Raw genomic sequence first — 26,049 nt, forward strand, 5'->3', positions numbered from 1 at the left:
ATCTGTTCTCAGATTCCACAGAAATAGGGCTAGCAAAGAGATCCTCGGAATACACATGTAACTCTGTGAGATGAATTCACAGAACACTAAGCAGTTTCGCAGAAAGCTTCTTTCCAGATATCATCTGAGGATATTTCCTTCTTCACCATAGCCCTCTACGGGCTTCCAAATATCACTTTGACAATCCCAAAACAACGGTCTTAGCAAAAGGCTTTCTGAGGGGAAAGCTGTAACTCTGTGAGATGATTTCACAGAACACAAAAAAGTTTCTCAGAAAGCTTCTTTCTCTTTGTTATCCGAGGATATTTCCTTTGGCCCTATAGTCTTCAAAGGGATCCGAAATATCTGTTCTCAGATTCCACAGAAATAGGGCTAGTAAAGAGATCCTCGAAATACACATGTAACTCTGTGAGATGAATTAACAGAACACTAAGCAGTTTCTCAGAAAGCTTCTTTCCAGATTTCATCTGAGGATATTTCCTTTTTCACCATAGCCCTCTATGGGCTTCCAAATATCACTTTGCCAATACCACAAGAACTGTCTTAGCGAAAGGCTTCTTGAGGGGAAAGCTGTAACTCTGTGAGATGATTTCACAGAACACAAAGAAGTTTCTCAGAAAGCTTCTTTCTCTTTGTTATCGGAGGATATTTCCTTTGGCCCTATAGTCTTCAAGGGATCCGAAATATCTGTTCTCAGATTCCACAGAAATAGGGCTAGCAAAGAGATCCTCGAAATACACATGTAACACTGTGAGATGAATTAACAGAACACTAAGCAGTTTCTCAGAAAGCTTCTTTCCAGATTTCATCTGACGATATTTACTTTTTCACCATAGCCCTCTATGGGCTTCCAAATATCACTTTGCCAATTCCACAAGAACTGTCTTAGCGGAAGGCTTCTTGAGGGGAAAGCTGTAACTCTGTGAGATGATTTTACAGAACAAAAGGAAGTTTCTCAGAAAGTTTCTTTCTCTTTGTTATCGGAGGATATTTCCTTTGGCCCTCTAGTCTTCAAGGGATACGAAATATCTGTTCTCAGATTCCACAGAAATAGGGCTAGCAGAGAGATCCTCGAAATACACATGTATCTCTGTGAGATAAATTAACAGAACACTAAGCAGTTTCGCAGAAAGCTTCTTTCCAGATTTCATCAGAGGATATTTCCTTTTTCACCATAGCCCTCTAAGGGCTTCCAAATATCACTTTGCCAATTCCACAAGAACTGTCTTAGCGAAAGGCTTCTTGAGGGGAAAGCTGTAACTCTGTGAGATGATTTCACAGAACACAAAGAAGTTTCTCAGAAAGCTTCTTTCTCTTTTTTATCGGAGGATATTTCCTTTGGCCCTATAGTCTTCAAAGGGATCCGAAATATCTGTTCTCAGATTCCACAGAAATAGGGCTAGCAAAGAGATCCTCGAAACACACATGTAACTCTGTGAGATGAATTCACAGAACACTAAGCAGTTTCGCAGAAAGCTACTTTCCAGATTTCATCTGAGGATATTTCCTTTTTCACCATAGCCCTCTGTGGGCTTCCAAATATCACTTTGCCAATTCCACAAGAACTGTCTTAGCGAAAGGCGTCTTGAGGGGAAAGCTGTAACTCTGTGAGTGATTTCACAGAACACAAAGAAGTTTCTCAGAAAGCTTCTTTCTCTTTGTTATCGGAGGATATTTCCTTTGGCCCTATAGTCTTCAAAGGGATCCGAAATATCTGTTCTCAGATTTCACAGAAATAGGGCTAGCAAAGAGATCCTCGAAATACACATGTAACTCTGTGAGATGAATTAACAGAACACTAAGCAGTTTCGCAGAAAGCTACTTTCCAGGTTTCATCTGACGATATTTCCTTTTTCACCGTAGCCCTCTATGGGCTTCCAAATATCACTTTGCCAATTCCACAAGAACTGTGTTAGCGAAAGGCTTCTTGAGGGGAAAGCTGTAACTCTGTGAGATGATTTCACAGAACACAAAGAAGTTTCTCAGAAAGCTTCTTTCTCTTTGTTATCGGAGGATATTTCCTTTGGCCCTATAGTCTTCTAAGGGATCCGAAATATCTGTTCTCAGATTCCAGACAAATAGGGCTAGCAAAGAGATACTCGAAATACACATGTAACTCTGTGAGATGAATTAACAGAACACTAAGCAGTTTCTCAGAAAGCTTCCTTCCAGATTTTATCTGAGGATATATCCTTTTTCATCATAGCCTACTATGGGATTCCAAATATCACTTTGCAAATTCCACAAGAACTGTCTTAGCAAAAGGCTTCTTGTGGGGAAAGCTGTAACTCTGTGAGATGATTTCACAGAACACAAAGAAGTTTCTCAGAAAGGTTCTTTCTCTTTGTTATCGGAGGATATTTCCTTTGGCCCTATAGTCTTCAAAGGGATCCGAAATATCTGTTCTCAGATTCCACAGAAATAGGGCTAGCAAAGAGATCCTCGAAATACACATGTAACTCTGTGAGATGAATTAACAGAACACTAAGCAGTTTCTCAGAAAGCTTCTTTCCAGATTTCATCTGAGGATATTTCCTTTTTCACCATAGCCCTCTAGGGGCTTCCAAATATCACTTTGCCAATTCCACAAGAACTGTCTTAGCGAAAGGCTTCTTGAGGGGAAAGCTGGAACTCTGTGAGTTGATTTCACAGAGCGCAAAGAAGTTTCTCGGAAAGCTTCTTTCTCTTTGTTATCCGAGGATATTTCCTTTGGCCCGATAGTCTTCAAAGGGATCCGAAATATCTGTTCTCAGATTCCACAGAAAGAAGGCTAGCAAAGAGATCCTCGAAATACACATGAAACTCTGTGAGATGAATTCACAGAACACTAAGCAGTTTCGCAGAAAGCTTCTTTCCAGATTTCATCTGAGGATATTTCCTTTTTCACCATAGCCCTGTATGGGCTTCCAAATATCACTGTGCCAATTCCACAACAACTGTCTTAGCGAAAGGCTTTATGAGGGGAAAGCTGTAACTCTGTGAGATGATTTCACAGAACACAAAGAAGTTTCTCAGAAAGCTTCTTTCTCTTTGTTTTCCGAGGATATTTCCTTTGGCCCTATAGTCTTCAAAGGGATCCGAAATATCTGTTCTCAGATTCCAGAGAAATAGGGCTAGTAAAGAGATCCTCGAAATACACATGTAACTCTGTGAGATGAATTAACAGAACACTAAGCAGTTTCTCAGAAAGCTTCTTTCAAGATTTCATCTGAGGATATTTCATTTTTCACCATAGCCCTCTATGGGATTCCAAATATCACTTTGCCAATTCCACAAGAACTGTCTTAGCGAAAGGCTTTTTGAGGGGAAATCTGTAACTCTGTGAGCTGATTTCACAGAACACAAAGAAGTTTCTCAGAAAGCTTCTTTCTCTTTGTTATCGGAGGATATTTCCTTTGGCCCTATTGTCTTCAAAGGGATCCGAAATATCTGTTCTCAGATTCCACATAAATAGGGCTAGCAAAGAGATCCTCGAAATACACATGTAACTCTGTGAGATGAATTAACAGAACACTAAGCAGTTTCGCAGAAAGCTACTTTCCAGATTTCATCTGAGGATATTTCCTTTTTCACCGTAGCCCTCTATGGGCTTCCAAATATCACTTTGCCAATTCCACAAAAACTGTGTTAGCGAAAGGCTTCTTGAGGGGAAAGCTGTAACTCTGTGAGATGATTTCACAGGACACAAAGAAGTTTCTCAGAAAGCTTCTTTCTCTTTGTTATCGGAGGATATTTCCTTTGGCCCTATTGTCTTCAAGGGATCCGAAATATCTGTTCTCAGATTCCACAGAAATAGGGCGAGCAAAGAGATCCTCGAAATACACATGTAACTCTGTGAGATGAATTAACAGAACACTAAGCAGTTTCGCAGAAAGCTACTTTCCAGATTTCATCTGACGATATTTCCTTTTTCACCATAGCCCTCTATGGGCTTCCAAATATCACTTTGCCAATTCCACAAGAACTGTCTTAGCGAAAGGCTTCTTGAGGGGAAAGCTGTAACTCTGTGAGATGATTTCACAGAACACAAAGAAGTTTCTCAGAAAGCTTCTTTCTCTTTTTTATCGGAGGATATTTTCTTTGGCACTACAGTCTTCAAAGGGAACCGAAATATCTGTCTCAGACTCCACAGAAAGAAGGCTAGCAAAGAGATCCTCGAAATACACATGTAACTCTGTGAGATGAATTTACAGAACACTAAGCAGTTTCTCAGAAAGCTTCTTTCCAGATTTCATCTGATGATATTTCCTTTTTCACCAAAGCCATCTATGGGCTTCCAAATATCACTTGGCCAATTCCACAAGAACTGTCTTAGCGAAAGGTTTCTTCAGGGGGAAGCTGTAACTCTGTGAGATGATTTCACAGAACACAAAGAAGTTTCTCAGAAAGCTTCTTTCTCTTTGTTATCGGAGGATATTTCCTTTGGCCCTATAATCTTCAAAGGGATCCGAAATATCTGTTCTCAGATTCCACAGAAATAGGGCTAGCAAAGAGATCCTCGAAATACACATGTAACTCTGTGAGATGAATTAACAGAACACTAAGCAGTTTCTCAGAAAGCTTCCTTCCAGATTTCATCTGAGGATATATCCTTTTCCACCATAGCCCTCTATGGGCTTCCAAATATCACTTTGCCAATTCCACAAGGACTGTCTTAGCGAAAGGCTTCTTCAGGGGGAAGCTCTAACTCTGTGAGATGATTTCACAGAACACAAAGAAGTTTCTCAGAAAGGTTCTTTCTCTTTGTTATCGGAGGATATTTCCTTTGGCCCTATAGTCTTCAAAGGGATATGAAATATCTGTTCTCAGATTCCACAGAAATAGGGCTAGCAAAGAGATCCTCGAAATACACATGTAACTCTGTGAGATGAATTAACAGAACACTAAGCAGTTTCTCAGAAAGCTTCTTTCCAGATTTCATCTGAGGATATTTCCTTTTTCACAATAGCCCTCTATGGGATTCCAAATATCACCTTGCCATTTCCACAAGAACTGTCTTAACGAAAGGCTTCTTGAGGGGAAAGCTGGAGCTCTGTGAGATGATTTCACAAAACACAACGAAGTTTCTCGGAAAGCATCTTTCTCTTTGTTATCTGAGGATATTTCCTTTGGCCCTATAGTCTTCAAAGGGATCCGAAATATCTGTTCTCAGATTCCACAGAAAGAAGGCTAGCAAAGAGATACTCGAAATACACATGTAACTCTGTGAGATAAATTCACAGAACACTAAGCAGTTTCGCAGAAAGCTTCTTTCCAGATTTCATCTGAGGATATTTCCTTTTTCACCATAGCCCTCTGTGGGCTTCCAAATATCACTTTGCCAATTCCACAACAACTGTCTTAGCGAAAGGCTTTTTGAGGGGAAAGCTGTAACTCTGTGAGATGATTTCACAGAACACAAAGAAGTTTCTCAGAAAGCTTCTTTCTCTTTTTTATCCGAGGATATTTCCTTTGGCCCTATAGTCTTCAAAGGGATCCGAAATATCTGTTCTCAAATTCCACAGAAATAGGGCTAGCAAAGAGATCCTCGAAATACACATGTAACTCTTTGAGATGAATTCACAGAACTCTAAGCAGTTTCTCAGAAAGCTTCTCTCTCTTTGTTATCGGAGGATATTTCCTTTGGCCCTATAGTCTTCAAAGGGATCCGAAATATCTGTTCTCATATTCCACAGAAATAGGGCTAGCAAAGAGATCCTCGAAATGCACATGTAACTCTATGAGATGAATTAACAGAACACTAAGCAGTTTCGCAGAAAGCTACTTTCCAGATTTCATCTGACGATATTTCCTTTATCACCATAGCCCTCTATGGGCTTCCAAATATCACTTTGCCAATTCCACAAGAACTGTGTTAGCGAAAGGCTTCTTGAGGGGAAAGCTGTAACTCTGTGAGATGATTTCACAGAACACAAAGAAGTTTCTCAGAAAGCTACTTTCCTTTGGTATCGGAGGATATTTCCTTTGGCCCTACAGTCTTCAAAGGGAACCGAAATATCTGTTCTCAGATTCCACAGAAAGAAGGCTAGCAAAGAGATACTCGAAATACACATGTAACTCTGTGAGATGAATTTACAGAACACTAAGCAGTTTCTCAGAAAGCTTCTTTCCAGATTTCATCTGATGATATTTCCTTTTTCACCAAAGCCCTCTATGGGCTTCCAAATATCACTTTGCCAATTCCACAAGAACTGTCTTAGCGCAAGGTTTCTTCAGGGGGAAGCTGTAACTCTGTGAGATGATTTCACAGAACACAAAGAAGTTTCTCAGAAAGCTTCTTTCTCTTTGTTATCGGAGGATATTTCCTTTGGCCCTATAGTCTTCAAAGGGATCCGAAATATCTGTTCTCAGATTCCACAGAAAGAAGGCTAGCAAAGAGATCCTCGAAATACACATGTAACTCTGTGAGATAAATTCACAGAACACTAAGCAGTTTCGCAGAAAGCTTCTTTCCATATTTCATCTGAGGATATTTCCTTTTTCACCATAGCCCTCTATGGGCTTCCAAATATCACTTTGACAATCCCACACAACGGTCTTAGCGAAAGGCTTTTTGAGGGGAAAGCTGTAACTCTGTGAGATGATTTCACAGAACACAAAGAAGTTTCTCAGAAAGCTTCTTTCTCTTTGTTATCCGAGGATATTTCCTTTGGCCCCATAGTCTTCAAAGGGATCCGAAATATCTCTTCTCAGATTCCACAGAAATAGGGCTAGCAAAGAGATCCTCGTAATACACATGTAACTCTGTGAGATGAATTAACAGAACACTAAGCAGTTTCTCAGAAAGCTTCTTTCCAGATTTCATCTGAGGATATTTCCTTTTTCACCATAGCCCTCTATGGGCTTCCAAATATCACTTTGCCAATTCCAAAAGAACTGTCTTAGCGAAAGGCTTCTTCAGGGGAAAGCTGTAACTCTGTGAGATGATTTCACAGAACATAAAGAAGTTTCTCAGAAAGCTTCTTTCTCTTTGTTATCGGAGTTTATTTCCTTTGGCCCTATAGTCTTCAAAGGGATATGAAATATCTGTTCTCAGATTCCACAGAAATACGGCAAGCAAAGAGATCCTCGAAATACACATGTAACTCTGTGAGATGAATTAACAGAACACTAAGCAGTTTCTCAGAAAGCTTCTTTCCAGATTTCATCGGAGGATATTTCCTTTTTCACAATAGCCCTCTATGGGCTTCCAAATATCACCTTGCCATTTCCACAAGAACTGTCTTAACGAAAGGCTTCTTGAGGGGAAAGCTGGAGCTCTGTGAGATGATTTCACAGAACACAACGAAGTTTCTCGGAAAGCATCTTTCTCTTTGTTATCGGAGGATATTTCCTTTGGCCCTATAGTCTTCAAAGGGATCCGAAATATCTGTTCTCAGATTACACAGAAAGAAGGCTAGCAAAGAGATCCTCGAAATACACATGTAACTCTGTGAGATAAATTCACAGAACACTAAGCAGTTTCGCAGAAAGCTTCTTTCCAGATTTCATCTTAGGATATTTCCTTTTTCACCATAGCCCTCTGTGGGCTTCCAAATATCACTTTGCCAATTCAACAACAACTGTCTTAGCGAAAGGCTTTTTGAGGGGAAAGCTGTAACTCTGTGAGATGATTTCACAGAACACAAAGAAGTTTCTCAGAAAGCTTCTTTCTCTTTTTTATCCGAGGATATTTCCTTTGGCCCTATAGTCTTCAAAGGGATCCGAAATATCTGTTCTCAGATTCCACAGAAATAGGGCTAGCAAAGAGATCCTCGAAATACACATGTAACTCTCTGAGATGAATTCACAGAACTCTAAGCAGTTTCTCAGAAAGCTTCTCTCTCTTTGTTATCGGAGGATATTTCCTTTGGCCCTATAGTCTTCAAAGGGATCCGAAATATCTGTTCTCAGATTCCACAGAAATAGGGCTAGCAAAGAGATCCTCGAAATGCACATGTAACTCTGTGAGATGAATTAACAGAACACTAAGCAGTTTCGCAGAAAGCTACTTTCCAGATTTCATCTGAAGATATTTCCTTTATCACCATAGCCCTCTATGGGCTTCCAAATATCACTTTGCCAATTCCACAAGAACTGTGTTAGCGAAAGGCTTCTTGAGGGGAAAGCTGTAACTCTGTGAGATGATTTCACAGAACACAAAGAAGTTTCTCAGAAAGCTACTTTCCCTTTGTTATCGGAGGATATTTCCTTTGGCCCTACAGTCTTCAAAGGGAACCGAAATATCTGTTCTCAGATTCCACAGAAAGAAGGCTAGCAAAGAGATACTCGAAATACACATGTAACACTGTGAGATGAATTTACAGAACACTAAGCAGTTTCTCAGAAAGCTTCTTTCCAGATTTCATCTGATGATATTTCCTTTTTCACCAAAGCTCTCTATGGGCTTCCAAATATCACTTTGCCAATTCCACAAGAACTGTCTTAGCGAAAGGTTTCTTCAGGGGGAAGCTGTAACTCTGTGAGATGATTTCACAGAACACAAAGAAGTTTCTCAGAAAGCTTCTTTCTCTTTGTTATCGGAGGATATTTCCTTTGGCCCTATAGTCTTCAAAGGGATCCGAAATATCTGTTCTCAGATTCCACAGAAAGAAGGCTAGCAAAGAGATCCTCGAAATACACATGTAACTCTGTGAGATAAATTCACAGAACACTAAGCAGTTTCGCAGAAAGCTTCTTTCCATATTTCATCTGAGGATATTTCCTTTTTCACCATAGCCCTCTATGGGCTTCCAAATATCACTTTGACAATCCCACACAACGGTCTTAGCGAAAGGCTTTTTGAGGGGAAAGCTGTAACTCTGTGAGATGATTTCACAGAACACAAAGAAGTTTCTCAGAAAGCTTCTTTCTCTTTGTTATCCGAGGATATTTCCTTTGGCCCCATAGTCCTCAAAGGGATCCGAAATATCTCTTCTCAGATTCCACAGAAATAGGGCTAGCAAAGAGATCCTCGTAATACACATGTAACTCTGTGAGATGAATTAACAGAACACTAAGCAGTTTCTCAGAAAGCTTCTTTCCAGATTTCATCTGAGGATATTTCCTTTTTCACCATAGCCCTCTATGGGCTTCCAAATATCACTTTGCCAATTCCACAAGAACTGTCTTAGCGAAAGGCTTCTTCAGGGGAAAGCTGTAACTCTGTGAGATGATTTCACAGAACATAAAGAAGTTTCTCAGAAAGCTTCTTTCTCTTTGTTATCGGAGTTTATTTCCTTTGGCCCTATAGTCTTCAAAGGGAACCGAAATATCTGTTCTCAGATTCCACAGAAATAGGGTTAGCATAGAGATCTTCGAAATACACATGTAACTCTGTGAGATGAATTAACAGAACACTAAGCAGTTTCTCAGAAAGCTTCTTTCCAGATTTCATTTGAGGATATTTCCTTTTTCACCATAGCCCTCTATGGGCTTCTAAATATCACTTTGCCAATTCCACAACAACTGTCTTAACGAAAGGCTTCTTGAGGGGAAAGCTGTAACTCTGTGAGATAATTTCACAGAACACAAAGAAGTTTCTCAGAAAGCTTCTTTCTCTTTGTTATCGGAGGATATTTCCTTTGGCCCTATAGTGTTCAAAGGGATCCGAAATATCTGTTCTCAATTTCCACAGAAATAGGGCTAGTAAAGAGATCCTCGAAATACACCTGTAACTCTGTGAGATGAATTAACAGAACACTAAGCAGTTTCTCAGAAAGCTTCTTTCCAGATTTCATCTGAGGATATTTCCTTTTTCACCATAGCCCTCTATGGGCTTCCAAATATCACTTTGCCAATTCCACAAGAACTGTCTTAGCGAAAGGCTTTTTGAGGGGAAAGCTGTAACTCTGTGAGATGATTTCACAGAACACAAAGAAGTTTCTCAGAAAGCTTCTTTCTCTTTGTTATCGGAGGATATTTCCTTTGGCCCTATTGTCTTCAAAGGGATCCTAAATATTTGTTCTCAGATTCCACAGAAATAGGGCTAGCAAAGAGATCCTCCAAATACACATGTAACTCTGTGAGATGAATTAACAGAACACTAAGCAGTTTCTCAGAAAGCTTCTTTCCAGATTTTATCTGACGATATTTACTTTTTCACCATAGCCCTCTATGGGCTTCCAAATATCACTTTGACAATTCCACAAGAACTGTCTTAGCGGAAGGCTTCTTGAGGGGAAAGCTGTAACTCTGTGAGATGATTTCACAGAAGACAAAGAAGTTTCTCAGAAAGTTTCTTTCTCTTTGTTATCGGAGGATATTTCCTTTGGCCCTCTAGTCTTCAAGGGATCCGAAATATCTGTTCTCAGATTCCACAGAAATAGGGCTAGCAGAGAGATCCTCGAAATACACATGTAACTCTGTGAGATGAATTCACAGAACAGTAAGCAGTTTCGCAGAAAGCTTCTTTCCAGATTTCATCTGAGGATATTTCCTTTTTCACCATAGCCCTCTATGGGCTTCCAAATATCACTTTGCCAATTCCACAAGAACTGTCTTAGCGAAAGGCTTTTTGAGGGGAAAGCTGTAACTCTGTGAGATGATTTCACAGAACACAAAGAAGTTTCTCAGAAAGCTTCTTTCTCTTTGTTATCGGAGGATATTTCCTTTGGCCCTATAGTCTTCAAAGGGATCCGAAATATCTGTTCTCAGATTCCACAGAAATAGGGCTAGCAAAGAGATCCTCGAAATGCACATGTAACTCTGTGAGATGAATTAACAGAACACTAAGCAGTTTCGCAGAAAGCTACTTTCCAGATTTCATCTGAGGATATTTCCTTTTTCACCATAGCCCTCTATGGGCTTCCAAATATCACTTTGCCAATTCCACAAGAACTGTGTTAGCGAAAGGCTTCTTCAGGGGAAAGCTGTAACTCTGTGAGATGATTTCACAGAACACAAAGAAGTTTCTCAGAAAGCTATTTTCTCTTTTTTATCGGAGGATATTTCCTTTGGCCCTACAGTCTTCAAAGGGAACCGAAATATCTGTTCTCAGATTCCACAGAAAGAAGGCTAGCAAAGAGATCCTCGAAATACACATGTAACTCTGTGAGATGAATTAACAGAACACTAAGCAGTTTCTCAGAAAGCTTCTTTCCAGATTTCATCTGCTGATATTTCCTTTTTCACCAAAGCCCTCTATGGGCTTCCAAATATCACTTTGCCAATTCCACAACAACTGTCTTAGCGAAAGTTTTCTTCATGGGGAAGCTGTAACTCTGTGAGATGATTTCACAGAACACAAAGAAGTTTCTCAGAAAGCTTCTTTCTCTTTGTTATCGGAGGATATTTCCTTTGGCCCTTTAGTCTTCAAAGGGATCCGAAATATCTGTTCTCAGATTCCACAGAAATAGGGCTAGCAAAGAGATCCTCGAAATACACATGTAACTCTTTGAGATGAATTAACAGAACACTAAGCAGTTTCTCAGAAAGCTTCTTTCCAGATTTCATCTGAGGATATTTCCTTTTTCACCATAGCCCTCTATGGGCTTCCAAATATCACTTTGCCAATTCCACAAGAACTGTCCTAGCAAAAGGCTTCTTCAGGGGAAAGCTGTAACTCTGTGAGATGATTTCACAGAACCCAAAGAAGTTTCTCAGAAAGCTTCTTTCTCTTTGTTATCGGAGGATATTTCCTTTGGCCCTATAGTCTTCAAGGGATCCGAAATATCTGTTCTCAGATTCCACAGAAATAGGGCTAGCAAAGAGATCCTCGAAATACACTTGTAACTTTGTGAGATGAATTTACAGAACACTAAGCAGTTTCTCAGAAAGCTTCTTTCCAGATTTCATCTGAGGATATTTCCTTTTTCACCATAGCCCTCTATGGGCTTCCAAATATCACTTTGCCAATTCCACAAGAACTGTCTTAGCGAAAGGCTTCTTCAGGGGAAAGCTGTAACTCTGTGAGATTATTTCACAGAACACAAAGAAGTGTCTCAGAAATCTTCTTTGTCTTTGTTATCGGAGGATATTTCCTTTGGACCTATAGTCTTCAAGGGATCCGAAATATCTGTTCTCAGATTCCACAGAAATAGGGCTAGCAAAGAGATCCTCGAAATACACATGTAACTCTGTGAGATGAATTCGCAGAACACTAAGCAGTTTCGCAGAAAGCTTTCTTCCAAATTTCATCTGAGGATATTTCCTTTTTCACCATAGCCCTCTATGGGCTTCCAAATATCACTTTGCCAATTCCACAAGAACTGTCTTAGCGAAAGGCTTCTTCAGGGGAAAGCTGTAACTCTGTGAGATGATTTCACAGAACACAAAGAAGTTTCTCAGAAAGCTTCTTTCTCGTTGTTATCGGAGGATATTTCCTTTGACACTACAGTCTTCAAAGGGAACCGAAATATCTGTTCTCCGATTCCACAGAAAGAAGGCTAGCAAAGAGATCCTCGAAATACACATGTAACTCTGTCAGATGAATTTACAAAACACTAAGCAGTTTCTCAGAAAGCTTCTTTCCAGATTTCATCTGAGGATATTTCGTTTTTCACCATAGCCCTCTATGGGCTTCCAGATATCGCTTTGCTAATTCCACAAGAACTGTCTTAGCGAAAGGCTTCTTGAGGGGAAAGCTGTAACTCTGTGAGATGATTTCACGGAACACTAAGAAGTTTCTCAGAAAGCTTCTTTCTCTTTGTTATTCGAGGATATTTCCTTTGGCCCTATAGTCTTCCAAGGGATCTGAAATATCTGTTCTCAGATTCCACAAAAATAGGGCTAGCAAAGAGATCCTCGAAATACACATGTAACTCTCTGAGATGAATTCACAGAACACTAAGCAGTTTCGCAGAAAGCTTCTTTCCAGATTTCATCTGAGGATATTTCCTTTTTCACCATAGCCCTCTATGGGCTTCCAAATATCACTTTGCCAATTACACAAGAACTGTCTTAGCGAAAGGCTTCATCAGGGGAAAGCTCTAACTCTGTAAGATGATTTCACAGAACACAAAGAAGTTTCTCAGAAAGCTTCTTTCTCTTTGTTATCCGAGGATATTTTCTTTGGCCCTATAGTCTTCAAAGGGATACGAAATATCCGTTCCCAGTTTCCACAGAAAGAGTGCTAGCAAAGAGATCCTCTAAATACACATGTAACTCTGTGAGATGAATTCACAGAACACTAAGCAGTTTCTCAGAAAGCTTCTTTCCAGATTTCATCTGAGGATATTTCCTTTTTCACCATAGCCATCTATGGGCTTCCAAATATCACTTTGCCAATTCCACAAGAACTGTCTTAGCGAAAGACTTCTGCAGGGGAAAGCTGTAACTCTGTGAGATGATTTCACAGAACACAAAGAAGTTTCACAGAAAGCTTCTTTCTCTTTGTTATTCGAGGATATTTCCTTTGGCCCTATAGTCTTCAAAGGGATCCGAAATATCTGTTCTCACATTCCACAGAAATAAGGCTAGCAAGGAGATCCTCGAAATACACATGTAACTCTGTGAGATGAATTCACAGAACACTAAGCAGTTTCGCAGAAAGCTTCTTTCCAGATTTCATCTGAGGATATTTCCTTTTTCACCATAGCCCTCTATGGGCTTCCAAATATCACTTTGCCAATTCCACAAGAACTGTCTTAGCGAAAGGCTTCTTCAGGGGAAAGCTCTAACTCTGTGAGATGATTTCACAGAACACCAAGAAGTTTCTCAGAAAGCTTCTTTCTCTTTGTTATCGGAGGATATTTCCTTTGGCCCTATAGTCTTCAAAGGGATCCGAAATATCTGTTCTCAGATTCCACAGAAATAGGGCTAGCAAAGAGATCCTCGAAATACACATGTAACTCTGTGAGATGAATTCACAGAACACTAAGCAGTTTCTCAGAAAGCTTCTTTCCAGATTTCATCTGCTGATATTTCCTTTTTCACCAAAGCCCTCTATGGGCTTCCAAATATCACTTTGCCAATTCCACAACAACTGTCTTAGCGAAAGTTTTCTTCATGGGGAAGCTGTAACTCTGTGAGATGATTTCACAGAACACAAAGAAGTTTCTCAGAAAGCTTCTTTCTCTTTGTTATCGGAGGATATTTCCTTTGGCCCTTTAGTCTTCAAAGGGATCCGAAATATCTGTTCTCAGATTCCACAGAAATAGGGCTAGCAAAGAGATCCTCGAAATACACATGTAACTCTTTGAGATGAATTAACAGAACACTAAGCAGTTTCTCAGAAAGCTTCTTTCCAGATTTCATCTGAGGATATTTCCTTTTTCACCCTAGCCCTCTATGGGCTTCCAAATATCACTTTGCCAATTCCACAAGAACTGTCCTAGCAAAAGGCTTCTTCAGGGGAAAGCTGTAACTCTGTGAGATGATTTCACAGAACCCAAAGAAGTTTCTCAGAAAGCTTCTTTCTCTTTGTTATCGGAGGATATTTCCTTTGTCCCTATAGTCTTCAAGGTATCCGAAATATCTGTTCTCAGATTCCACAGAAATAGGGCTAGCAAAGAGATCCTCGAAATACACTTGTAACTTTGTGAGATGAATTTACAGAACACTAAGCAGTTTCTCAGAAAGCTTCTTTCCAGATTTCATCTGAGGATATTTCCTTTTTCACCATAGCCCTCTATGGGCTTCCAAATATCACTTTGCCAATTCCACAAGAACTGTCTTAGCGAAAGGCTTCTTCAGGGGAAAGCTGTAACTCTGTGAGATTATTTCACAGAACACAAAGAAGTGTCTCAGAAATCTTCTTTGTCTTTGTTATCGGAGGATATTTCCTTTGGACCTATAGTCTTCAAGGGATCCGAAATATCTGTTCTCAGATTCCACAGAAATAGGGCTAGCAAAGACATCCTCGAAATACACATGTAACTCTGTGAGATGAATTCGCAGAACACTAAGCAGTTTCGCAGAAAGCTTTCTTCCAAATTTCATCTGAGGATATTTCCTTTTTCACCATAGCCCTCTATGGGCTTACAAATATCACTTTGCCAATTCCACAAGAACTGTCTTAGCGAAAGGCTTCTTCAGGGGAAAGCTGTAAGTCTGTGAGATGATTTCACGGAACCAAAAGGAGTTTCTCAGAAAGCTTCTTTCTCTTTGCTATCGGAGGATATTTCCTTTGGCGCTATAGTTTTCAAAGGGATCCGAAATATCTGTTCTCAGATTCCACAGAAATAGGGCTAGCAAAGAGATCCTCGAAATACACATGTAACTCTGTGAGATGAATTAACAGAACACTAAGCAGTTTCGCAGAAACCTTCTTTCCAGATTTCATCTGACGATATTTCCTTTTTCACCATAGCCCTCTATGGGCTTCCAAATATCACTTTGCCAATTCCACAAGAACTGTCTTAGCGAAAGGCTTCTTCAGGGGAAAGCTGTAACTCTGTGAGATGATTTCACAGAACACAAAGAAGTTTCTCAGAAAGCTTCTTTCTCGTTGTTATCGGAGGATATTTCCTTTGACACTACAGTCTTCAAAGGGAACCGAAATATCTGTTCTCCGATTCCACAGAAAGAAGGCTAGCAAAGAGATCCTCGAAATACACATGTAACTCTGTCAGATGAATTTACAAAACACTAAGCAGTTTCTCAGAAAGCTTCTTTCCAGATTTCATCTGAGGATATTTCGTTTTTCACCATAGCCCTCTATGGGCTTCCAGATATCGCTTTGCTAATTCCACAAGAACTGTCTTAGCGAAAGGCTTCTTGAGGGGAAAGCTGTAACTCTGTGAGATGATTTCACGGAACACTAAGAAGTTTCTCAGAAAGCTTCTTTCTCTTTGTTATTCGAGGATATTTCCTTTGGCCCTATAGTCTTCCAAGGGATCTGAAATATCTGTTCTCAGATTCCACAAAAATAGGGCTAGCAAAGAGATCCTCGAAATACACATGTAACTCTCTTAGATGAATTCACAGAACACTAAGCAGTTTCGCAGAAAGCTTCTTTCCAGATTTCATCTGAGGATATTTCCTTTTTCACCATAGCCCTCTATGGGCTTCCAAATATCACTTTGCCAATTACACAAGAACTGTCTTAGCGAAAGGCTTCATCAGGGGAAAGCTCTAACTCTGTAAGATGATTTCACAGAACACAAAGAAGTTTCTCAGAAAGCTTCTTTCTCTTTGTTATCCGAGGATATTTTCTTTGGCCCTATAGTCTTCAAAGGGATACGAAATATCCGTTCCCAGTTTCCACAGAAAGAGTGCTAGCAAAGAGATCCTCTAAATACACATGTAACTCTGTGAGATGAATTCACAGAACACTAAGCAGTTTCTCAGAAAGCTTCTTTCCAGATTTCATCTGAGGATATTTCCTTTTTCACCATAGCCATCTATGGGCTTCCAAATATCACTTTGCCAATTCCACAAGAACTGTCTTAGCGAAAGACTTCTGCAGGGGAAAGCTGTAACTCTGTGAGATGATTTCACAGAACACAAAGAAGTTTCACAGAAAGCTTCTTTCTCTTTGTTATTCGAGGATATTTCCTTTGGCCCTATAGTCTTCAAAGGGATCCGAAATATCTGTTCTCACATTCCACAGAAATAAGGCTAGCAAGGAGATCCTCGAAATACACATGTAACTCTGTGAGATGAATTCACAGAACACTAAGCAGTTTCGCAGAAAGCTTCTTTCCAGATTTCATCTGAGGATATTTCCTTTTTCACCATAGCCCTCTATGGGCTTCCAAATCTCACTTTGCCAATTCCACAAGAACTGTCTTAGCGAAAGGCTTCTTCAGGGGAAAGCTCTAACTCTGTGAGATGATTTCACAGAACACCAAGAAGTTTCTCAGAAAGCTTCTTTCTCTTTGTTATCGGAGGATATTTCCTTTGGCCCTATAGTCTTCAAAGGGATCCGAAATATCTGTTCTCAGATTCCACAGAAATAGGGCTAGCAAAGAGATCCTCGAAATACACATGTAACTCTGTGAGATGAATTCACAGAACACTAAGCAGTTTCTCAGAAAGCTTCTTTCCAGATTTCATCATACGATATTTCCTTTTTCACCATAGCCCTCTATGGGCTTCCAAATATCACTTTGCAAATTCCACAACAACTGTCTAAGCGAAAGGCTTCTTGAGGGGAAAGCTCTAACTCTGTGAGATGATTTCACAGATCACAAAGAAGTTTCTCAGACAGCTTCTTTCTCTTTGTTATCGGAGGATATTTCCGTTGGCCCTGTAGTCTTCAAAGGGATCCGAAATTTCTGTTCTCAGATTCCACACAAATAAGGCTAGCAAAGAGATCCTCGAAATACACATGTAACTCTTTGAGATGAATTAACAGAACAGTAAGCAGTTTCTCAGAAAGCTTCTTTCCAGATTTCATCTGAGGATATTTCCTTTTTCACCATAGCCCTCTATGGGCTTCCAAATATCACTTTGCCAATTCCACAAGAATTGTCTTAGCGAAAGGCTTCTTGAGGGGAAGCTGTAACTCTGTGAGATGATTTCACAGAACACAAAGAAGTTTCTCAGAAAGCTTCTTTCTCTTTGTTATCGGAGGATATTTCCTTTGGCCCTATAGACTTCAAGGGATCCGAAATATCTGTTCTCAGATTCCACAGAAATAGGGCTAGCAAAGAGATCCTCGAAATACACATACAACTCTGTGAGATGAATTCACAGAACACTAAGCAGTTTCGCAGAAAGCTTTTTTCCAGATTTCATCTGAGGATATTTCCTTTTTCACCGTAGCCCTCTATGGGCTTCCAAATATCACTTTGCCATTTCCACAAGAACTGTCTTAGCGAAAGGCTTCTTCAGGGGAAAGCTCTACCTCTGTGAGATGATTTCACAGAACACGAAGAAGTTTCTCAGAAAGCTTCTTTCTCTTTGTTATTCGAGGATAGTTCCTTTGGCCCTATAGTCTTCAAAGGGATCCGAAATATCTGTTCTCAGATTCCACAGAAATAGGGCTAGCAAAGAGATCCTCGAAATACACATGTAACTCTGTGAGATGAATTCACAGAACACTAAACAGTTTCGCAGAAAGCTTCTTTCCAGATTTCATCTGAGGATATTTCCTTTTTCACCATAGCCCTCTAGGGGCTTCCAAATATCACTTTGCCAATTCCACAAGAACTGTCTTAGCGAAAGGCTTCTTCAGGGGAAAGCTCTAACTCTGTGAGATGATTTCACAGAACACAAAGAAGTTTCTCAGAAAGCTTCTTTCTCTTTGTTATCGGAGGATATTTCCTTTGGCCCTCTAGTCTTCAAAGGGATCCGAAATATCTGTTCTCAGATTCCACAGAAATAGGGCTAGCAAAGAGATCCTCGAAATACACATGTAACTCTGTGAGATGAATTCACAGAACACTAAGCAGTTTCTCAGAAAGCTTCTTTCCAGATTTCATCAGACGATATTTCCTTTTTCACCATAGCCCTCTATGGGCTTCTAAATATCACTTTGCAAATTCCACAACAACTGTCTTTGCGAAAGGCTTCATGAGGGGAAAGCTCTAACTCTGTGAGATGATTTCACAGAACACAAAGAAGTTTCTCAGAAAGCTTCTTTCTCTTTGTTATCGGAGGATATTTCCTTTGGCCCTATAGACTTCAAGGGATCCGAAATATCTGTTCTCAGATTCCACAGAAATAGGGCTAGCAAAGAGATCCTCGAAATACACATACAACTCTGTGAGATGAATTCACAGAACACTAAGCAGTTTCGCAGAAAGCTTTTTTCCAGATTTCATCTGAGGATATTTCCTTTTTCACCGTAGCCCTCTATGGGCTTCCAAATATCACTTTGCCATTTCCACAAGAACTGTCTTAGCGAAAGGCTTCTTCAGGGGAAAGCTCTAACTCTGTGAGATGATTTCACAGAACACGAAGAAGTTTCTCAGAAAGCTTCTTTATCTTTGTTATTCGAGGATAGTTCCTTTGGCCCTATAGTCTTCAAAGGGATCCGAAATATCTGTTCTCAGATTCCACAGAAATAGGGCTAGCAAAGAGATCCTCGAAATACACATGTAACTCTGTGAGATGAATTCACAGAACACTAAGCAGTTTCGCAGAAAGCTTCTTTCCAGATTTCATCTGAGGATATTTCCTTTTTCACCATAGCCCTCTATGGGCTTCCAAATATCACTTTGCCAATTCCACAAGAACTGTCTTAGCGAAAGGCTTCTTCAGGGGAAAGCTCTAACTCTGTGAGATGATTTCACAGAACACAAAGAAGTTTCTCAGAAAGCTTCTTTCTCTTTGTTATCGGAGGATATTTCCTTTGGCCCTATAGTCTTCAAAGGGATCCGAAATATCTGTTCTCAGATTCCACAGAAATAGGGCTAGCAAAGAGATCCTCGAAATACACATGTAACACTGTGAGATGAATTAACAGAACACTAAGCAGTTTCTCAGAAAGCTTCTTTCCAGATTTCATCTGAGGATATTTCCTTTTTCACCATAGCCCTCTATGGGCTTCCAAATATCACTTTGCCAATTCCACAAGAACTGTCTTAGCGAAAGGCTTCTTCAGGGGAAAGCTGTAACTCTGTGAGATGATTTCACAGAACACAAAGAAGTTTCTCAGAAAGCTTCTTTCTCTTTGTTATTCGAGGATATTTTCTTTGGCCCTATAGTCTTCAAAGGGATCCGGAATATCTGTTCTCAGATTCCACAGAAATAGGGCTAGCAAAGAGATCCTCGAAATACACATGTAACTCTGTGAGATGAATTCACAGAACACTAAGCAGTTTAGCAGAAAGCTTCTTTCCAGATTTCATCTGAGGATATTTCCTTTTTCACCATAGCCCTCTATGGGCTTCCAAATATCACTTTGCCAATTCCACAAAAACTGTCTTAGCGAAAGGCTTCTTCAGGACAAAGCTCTAACTCTGTGAGATGATTTCACAGAACACAAAGAAGTTTCTCACAAAGCTTCTTTCTCTTTGTTATCGGAGGATATTTCCTTTGGCCCTATAGTCTTCAAAGGGATCTGAAATATCTGTTCTCAGATTCCACAGAAATAGGGCTAGCAAGGAGATCCTCGAAATACACATGTAACTCTGTGAGATGAATTAACAGAACACTAAGCAGTTTCTCAGAAGGCTTCTTTCCAGATTTCATCTGAGGATATTTCCTTTTTCACCATAGCCCTCTATGGGCTTCCAAATATCACTTTGCCAATTCCACAACAACTGTCTTAGCGAAAGGCTTCTTGAGGGGAAAGCTGTAACTCTGTGAGATGATTTCACAGAACACAAAGAAGTTTCTCAGAAAGCTTCTTTCTCTTTGTTATCGGAGGATATTTCCGTTGGCCCTCTAGTCTTCAAAGGGATCCGAAATATCTGTTCTCAGATTCCACACAAATAAGGCTAGCAAAGAGATCCTCGAAATACACATGTAACTCTGTGAGATGAATTAACAGAACACTAAGCAGTTTCTCAGAAAGCGTCTTTCCAGATTTCATCGGAGGATATTTCCTTTTTCACCATAGCCCTCTATGGGCTTACAAATATAACTTTGCCAATTCCACGAGAACTGTCTTAGCGAAAGGCTTCTTCAGGGGAAAGCTGTAACTCTGTGAGATGATTTCACAGAACACAAAGAAGTTTCTCAGAAGCTTCTTTGTCTTTGTTATCGGAGGATATTTCCTTTGGTTCTATAGTCTTCAAAGGGATCCGAAATATCTGTTCTCAGATTCCACAGAAATAGGGCTAGCAAGGAGATCCTTGAAATACACATGTAACTCTGTGAGATGAATTCACAGAACACTAAGCAGTTTCGCAGAAAGCTTCTTTCCAGATTTCATCTGAGGATATTTCCTTTTTCACCATAGCCCTCTATGGGCTTCCAAATATCACTTTGCCAATTCCACAAGAACTGTCTTAGCGAAAGGATTCTTCAGAGGAAAGCTCTAACTCTGTGAGATGATTTCACAGAACACCAAGAAGTTTCTCAGAAAGCTTCTTTCTCTTTGTTATCGGAGGATATTTCCTTTGGCCCTATAGTCTTCAAAGGGATCCGAAATATCTGTTCTCAGATTCCACAGAAATAGGGCTAGCAAAGAGATCCTCGAAATACACATGTAACTCTGTGAGACGAATTAACAGAACACTAAGCAGTTTCTCAGAAAACTTCTTTCCAGATTTAATCTAACAATATTTCCTTTTTCACCATAGCCCTCTATGGGCTTCCAAATATCACATTTCCAATTCCACAAGAACTGTCTTAGCGAAAGGCTTCTTCAAGGGAAAGCTGTAACTCTGTGAGATGATTTCACAGAACACAAAGAAGTTTCTCAGAAAGCTTCTTTCTCTTTGTTATTCGAGGATATTTCCTTTGGCCCTATACTCTTCAAAGGGATCTGAAATATCTGTTCTCAGATTCCACAAAAATAGGGCTAGCAAAGAGATCCTCGAAATACACATGTAACTCTCTGAGATGAATTCACAGAACACTAAGCAGTTTCGCAGAAAGCTTCTTTCCAGATTTCATCTGAAGATATTTCCTTTTTCACCATAGCCCTCTATGGGCTTCCAAATATCACTTTGCCAATTCCACAAGAACTGTCTTAGCGAAAGGCTTCTTCAGGGGAAAGCTCTAACTCTGTAAGATGATTTCAGAGAACACAAAGAAGTTTCTCAGAAAGCTTCTTTCTCTTTGTTATCCGAGGATATTTCCTTTGGCCCTATAGTCTTCAAAGGGATACGAAATATCCGTTCCCAGTTTCCACAGAAAGAGGGCTAGCAAAGAGATCCTCTAAATACACATGTAACTCTGTGAGATGAATTCACAGAACACTAAGCAGTTTCTCAGAAAGCTTCTTTCCAGATTTCATCTGAGGATATTTCCTTTTTCACCATAGCCATCTATGGGCTTTAAAATATCACTTTGCCAATTCCACAAGAACTGTCTTAGCGAAAGGCTTCTTCAGGGGAAAGCTCTAACTCTGTGAGATGATTTCACAGAACACAAAGAAGTTTCACAGAAAGCTTCTTTCTCTTTGTTATTCGAGGATATTTCCTTTGGCCCTATAGTCTTCAAAGGGATCCGAAATATCTGTTCTCAGATTCCACAGAAATAAGGCTAGCAAGGAGATCCTCGAAATACACCTGTAACTCTGTGAGATGAATTCACAGAACACTAAGCAGTTTCTCAGAAAGCTTCTTTCCAGATTTCATCTGAGGATATTTCCTTTTTCACCATAGCCCTCTATGGGCTTCCAAATATCACTTTGCCAATTCCACAAGAACTGTCTTAGCGAAAGGCTTCTTCAGGGGAAAGCTCTAACTCTGTGAGATGATTTCACAGAACACAAAGAAGTTTCTCAGAAAGCTTCTTTCTCTTTGTTATCGGAGGATATTTCCGTTGGCCCTATAGTCTTCAAAGGGATCCGAAATTTCTGTTCTCAGATTCCACACAAATAAGGCTAGCAAAGAGATCCTCGAAATACACATTTAACTCTTTGAGATGAATTAACAGAACAGTAAGCAGTTTCTCAGAAAGCTTCTTTCCAGATTTCATCTGAGGATATTTCCTTTTTCACCATAGCCCTCTATGGGCTTCCAAATATCACTTTGCCAATTCCACAAGAACTGTCTTAGCGAAAGGCTTCTTGAGGGGAAGCTGTAACTCTGTGAGATGATTTCACAGAACCCAAAGAAGTTTCTCAGAAAGCTTCTTTCTCTTTGTTATCGGAGGATATTTCCTTTGGCCCTATAGTCTTCATGGGATCCGAAATATCTGTTCTCAGATTCCACAGAAATAGGGCTAGCAAAGAGATCCTCGAAATACACATACAACTCTGTGAGATGAATTCAGAGAACACTAAGCAGTTTCGCAGAAAGCTTTTATCCAGATTTCATCTGAGGATATTTCCTTTTTCACCGTAGCCCTCTATGGGCTTCCAAATATCACTTTGCCATTTCCACAAGAACTGTCTTAGCGAAAGGCTTCTTCAGGGGAAAGCTCTATCTCTGTGAGATGATTTCACAGAACACAAAGAAGTTTCTCAGAAAGCTTCTTTCTCTTTGTTATTCGAGGATATTTCCTTTGGCCCTATAGTCTTCAAAGGGATCCGAAATATCTGTTCTCAGATTCCACAGAAATAGGGCTAGCAAAGAGATCCTCGAAATACACATGTAACTCTGTGAGATGAATTCACAGAACACTAAGCAGTTTCTCAGAAAGCTTCTTTCCAGATTTCATCTGAGGATATTTCCTTTTTCACCATAGCCCTCTAGGGGCTTCCAAATATCACTTTGCCAATTCCACAACAACTGTCTTAGCGAAAGGCTTCTTCAGGGGAAAGCTGTAACTCTGTGAGATGATTTCACAGAACACAAAGAAGTTTCTCAGAAAGCTTCTTTCTCTTTGTTATCGGAGGATATTTCCGTTGGCCCTCTAGTCTTCAAAGGGATCCGAAATATCTGTTCTCAGATTCCACACAAATAAGGCTAGCAAAGAGATCCTCGACATACACATGTAACTCTGTGAGATGAATTCACAGAACACTAAGCAGTTTCTCAGAAAGCTTCTTTCCAGATTTCATCGGAGGATATTTCCTTTTTCACCATAGCCCTCTATGGGCTTACAAATATCACTTTGCCAATTCCACGAGAACTGTCTTAGCGAAAGGCTTCTTCAGGGGAAAGCTGTAACTCTGTGAGATGATTTCACAGAACACAAAGAAGTTTCTCAGAAAGCTTCTTTGTCTTTGTTATCGGAGGATATTTCCTTTGGTTCTATAGTCTTCAAAGGGATCCGAAATATCTGTTCTCAGATTCCACAGAAATAGGGCTAGCAAGGAGATCCTCGAAATACACATGTAACTCTGTGAGATGAATTCACAGAACACTAAGCAGTTTCGCAGAAAGCTTCTTTCCAGATTTCATCTGAGGATATTTCCTTTTTCAACATAGCCCTCTATGGGCTTCCAAATATCACTTTGCCAATTCCACAAGGACTGTCTTAGCGAAAGGATTATTCAGAGGAAAGCTCTAACTCTGTGAGATGATTTCACAGAACACAAAGTAGTTTCTCAGAAAGCTTCTTTCTCTTTGTTATCGGAGGATATTTCCTTTGGCCCTATAGTCTTCAAAGGGATCCGAAATATCTGTTCTCAGATTCCACAGAAATAGGGCTAGCAAAGAGATCCTCGAAATACACATGTAACTCTGTGAGACGAATTAACAGAACACTAAGCAGTTTCTCAGAAAACTTCTTTCCAGATTTAATCTGACGATATTTCCTTTTTCACCATAGCCCTCTATGGGCTTCCAAATATCACTTTGCCAATTCCACAAGAACTGTCTTAGCGAAAGGCTTATTCAAGGGAAAGCTGTAACTCTGTGAGATGATTTCACAGAACACAAAGAAGTTTCTCAGAAAGCTTCTTTTCTTTGTTATTCGAGGATATTTCCTTTGGCTCTATAGTCTTCAAAGGGATCTGAAATATCTGTTCTCAGATTCCACAAAAATAGGGCTAGCAAAGAGATCCGCGAAATACACATGTAACTCTCTGAGATGAATTCACAGAACACTAAGCAGTTTCTCAGAAAGCTTCTCTCCAGATTTCATCTGAGGATATTTCCTTTTTCACCATAGCCCTCTATGGGCTTCCAAATATCACTTTGCCAATTCCACAAGAACTGTCTTAGCGAAAGGCTTCTTCAGGAGAAAGCTCTAACTCTGTAAGATGATTTCACAGAACACAAAGAAGTTTCTCAGAAAGCTTCTTTCTCTTTGTTATCCGAGGATATTTCCTTTGGCCCTATAGTCTTCAAAGGGATACGAAATATCCGTTCCCAGTTTCCACAGAAAGAGGGCTAGCAAAGAGATCCTCTAAATACACATGTAACTCTGTGAGATGAATTCACAGAACACTAAGCAGTTTCTCAGAAAGCTTCTTTCCAGATTTCATGTGAGGATATTTCCTTGTTCACCATAGCCATCTATGGGCTTCCAAATATCACTTTGCCAATTCCACAAGAACTGTCTTAGCGAAAGGCTTCTTCAGGGGAAAGCTGTAACTCTGTGAGATGATTTCACAGAACACAAAGAAGTTTCACAGAAAGCTTCTTTCTCTTTGTTATCGGAGGATATTTCCTTTGGCCCTATAGTCTTCAAAGGGATCCGAAATATCTGTTCTCAGATTCCACAGAAATAGGGATAGCAAAGAGATCCTTGAAATACACATGTAACTCTGTGAGATGAATTCACAGAACACTAAGCAGTTTCTCAGAATGCTTCTTTCCAGATTTCATCAGACGATATTTCCTTTTTCACCATAGCCCTCTAGGGGCTTCCAAATATCACTTTGCCAATTCCACAATAACTGTCTTAGCGAAAGGCTTCTTGAGGGGAAAGCTCTAACTCAGTGAGATGATTTCACAGAACACAAAGAAGTTTCTCAGAAAGCTTCTTTCTCTTTGTTATCGGAGGATATTTCCGTTGGCCCTATAGTCTTCAAAGGGATCCGAAATTTCTGTTCTCAAATTCCACACAAATAAGGCTAGCAAAGAGATCCTCGAAATACACATGTAACTCTTTGAGATGAATTAACAGAACAGTAAGCAGTTTCTCAGAAAGCTTCTTTCCAGATTTCATCTGAGGATATTTCCTTTTTCCCCGTAGCCCTCTATGGGCTTCCAAATATCACTTTGCCAATTCCACAAGAACTGTCTTAGCGAAAGGCTTCTTGAGGGGAAGCTGTAACTCTGTGAGATGATTTCACAGAACACAAAGAAGTTTCTCAGAAAGCTTCTTTGTCTTTGTTATCGGAGGATATTTCCTTTGGCCCTATAGTCTTCAAGGGATCCGAAATATCTGTTCTCAGTTTCCACAGAAATAGGGCTAGCAAAGAGATCCTCGAAATACACATACAACTCTGTGAGATGAATTCACAGAACACTAAGCAGTTTCGCAGAAAGCTTTTTTCCAGATTTCATCTGAGGATATTTCCTTTTTCACCATAGCCCTCTAGGGGTTCCAAATATCACTTTGCCATTTCCACAAGAACTGTCTCAGCGAAAGGCTTCTTCAGGGGAAAGCTCTAACTCTGTGAGATGATTTCACAGAACACAAAGAAGTTTCTCAGAAAGCTTCTTTCTCTTTTTTATTCGAGGATATTTCCTTTGGCCCTATAGTCTTCAAAGGGATCCGAAATATCTG

The sequence above is a fragment of the Macaca nemestrina genome, chromosome 11 (genome assembly GCF_043159975.1).
Source record: "Macaca nemestrina isolate mMacNem1 chromosome 11, mMacNem.hap1, whole genome shotgun sequence".
NCBI classification, from domain to species: domain Eukaryota; kingdom Metazoa; phylum Chordata; class Mammalia; order Primates; family Cercopithecidae; genus Macaca; species Macaca nemestrina.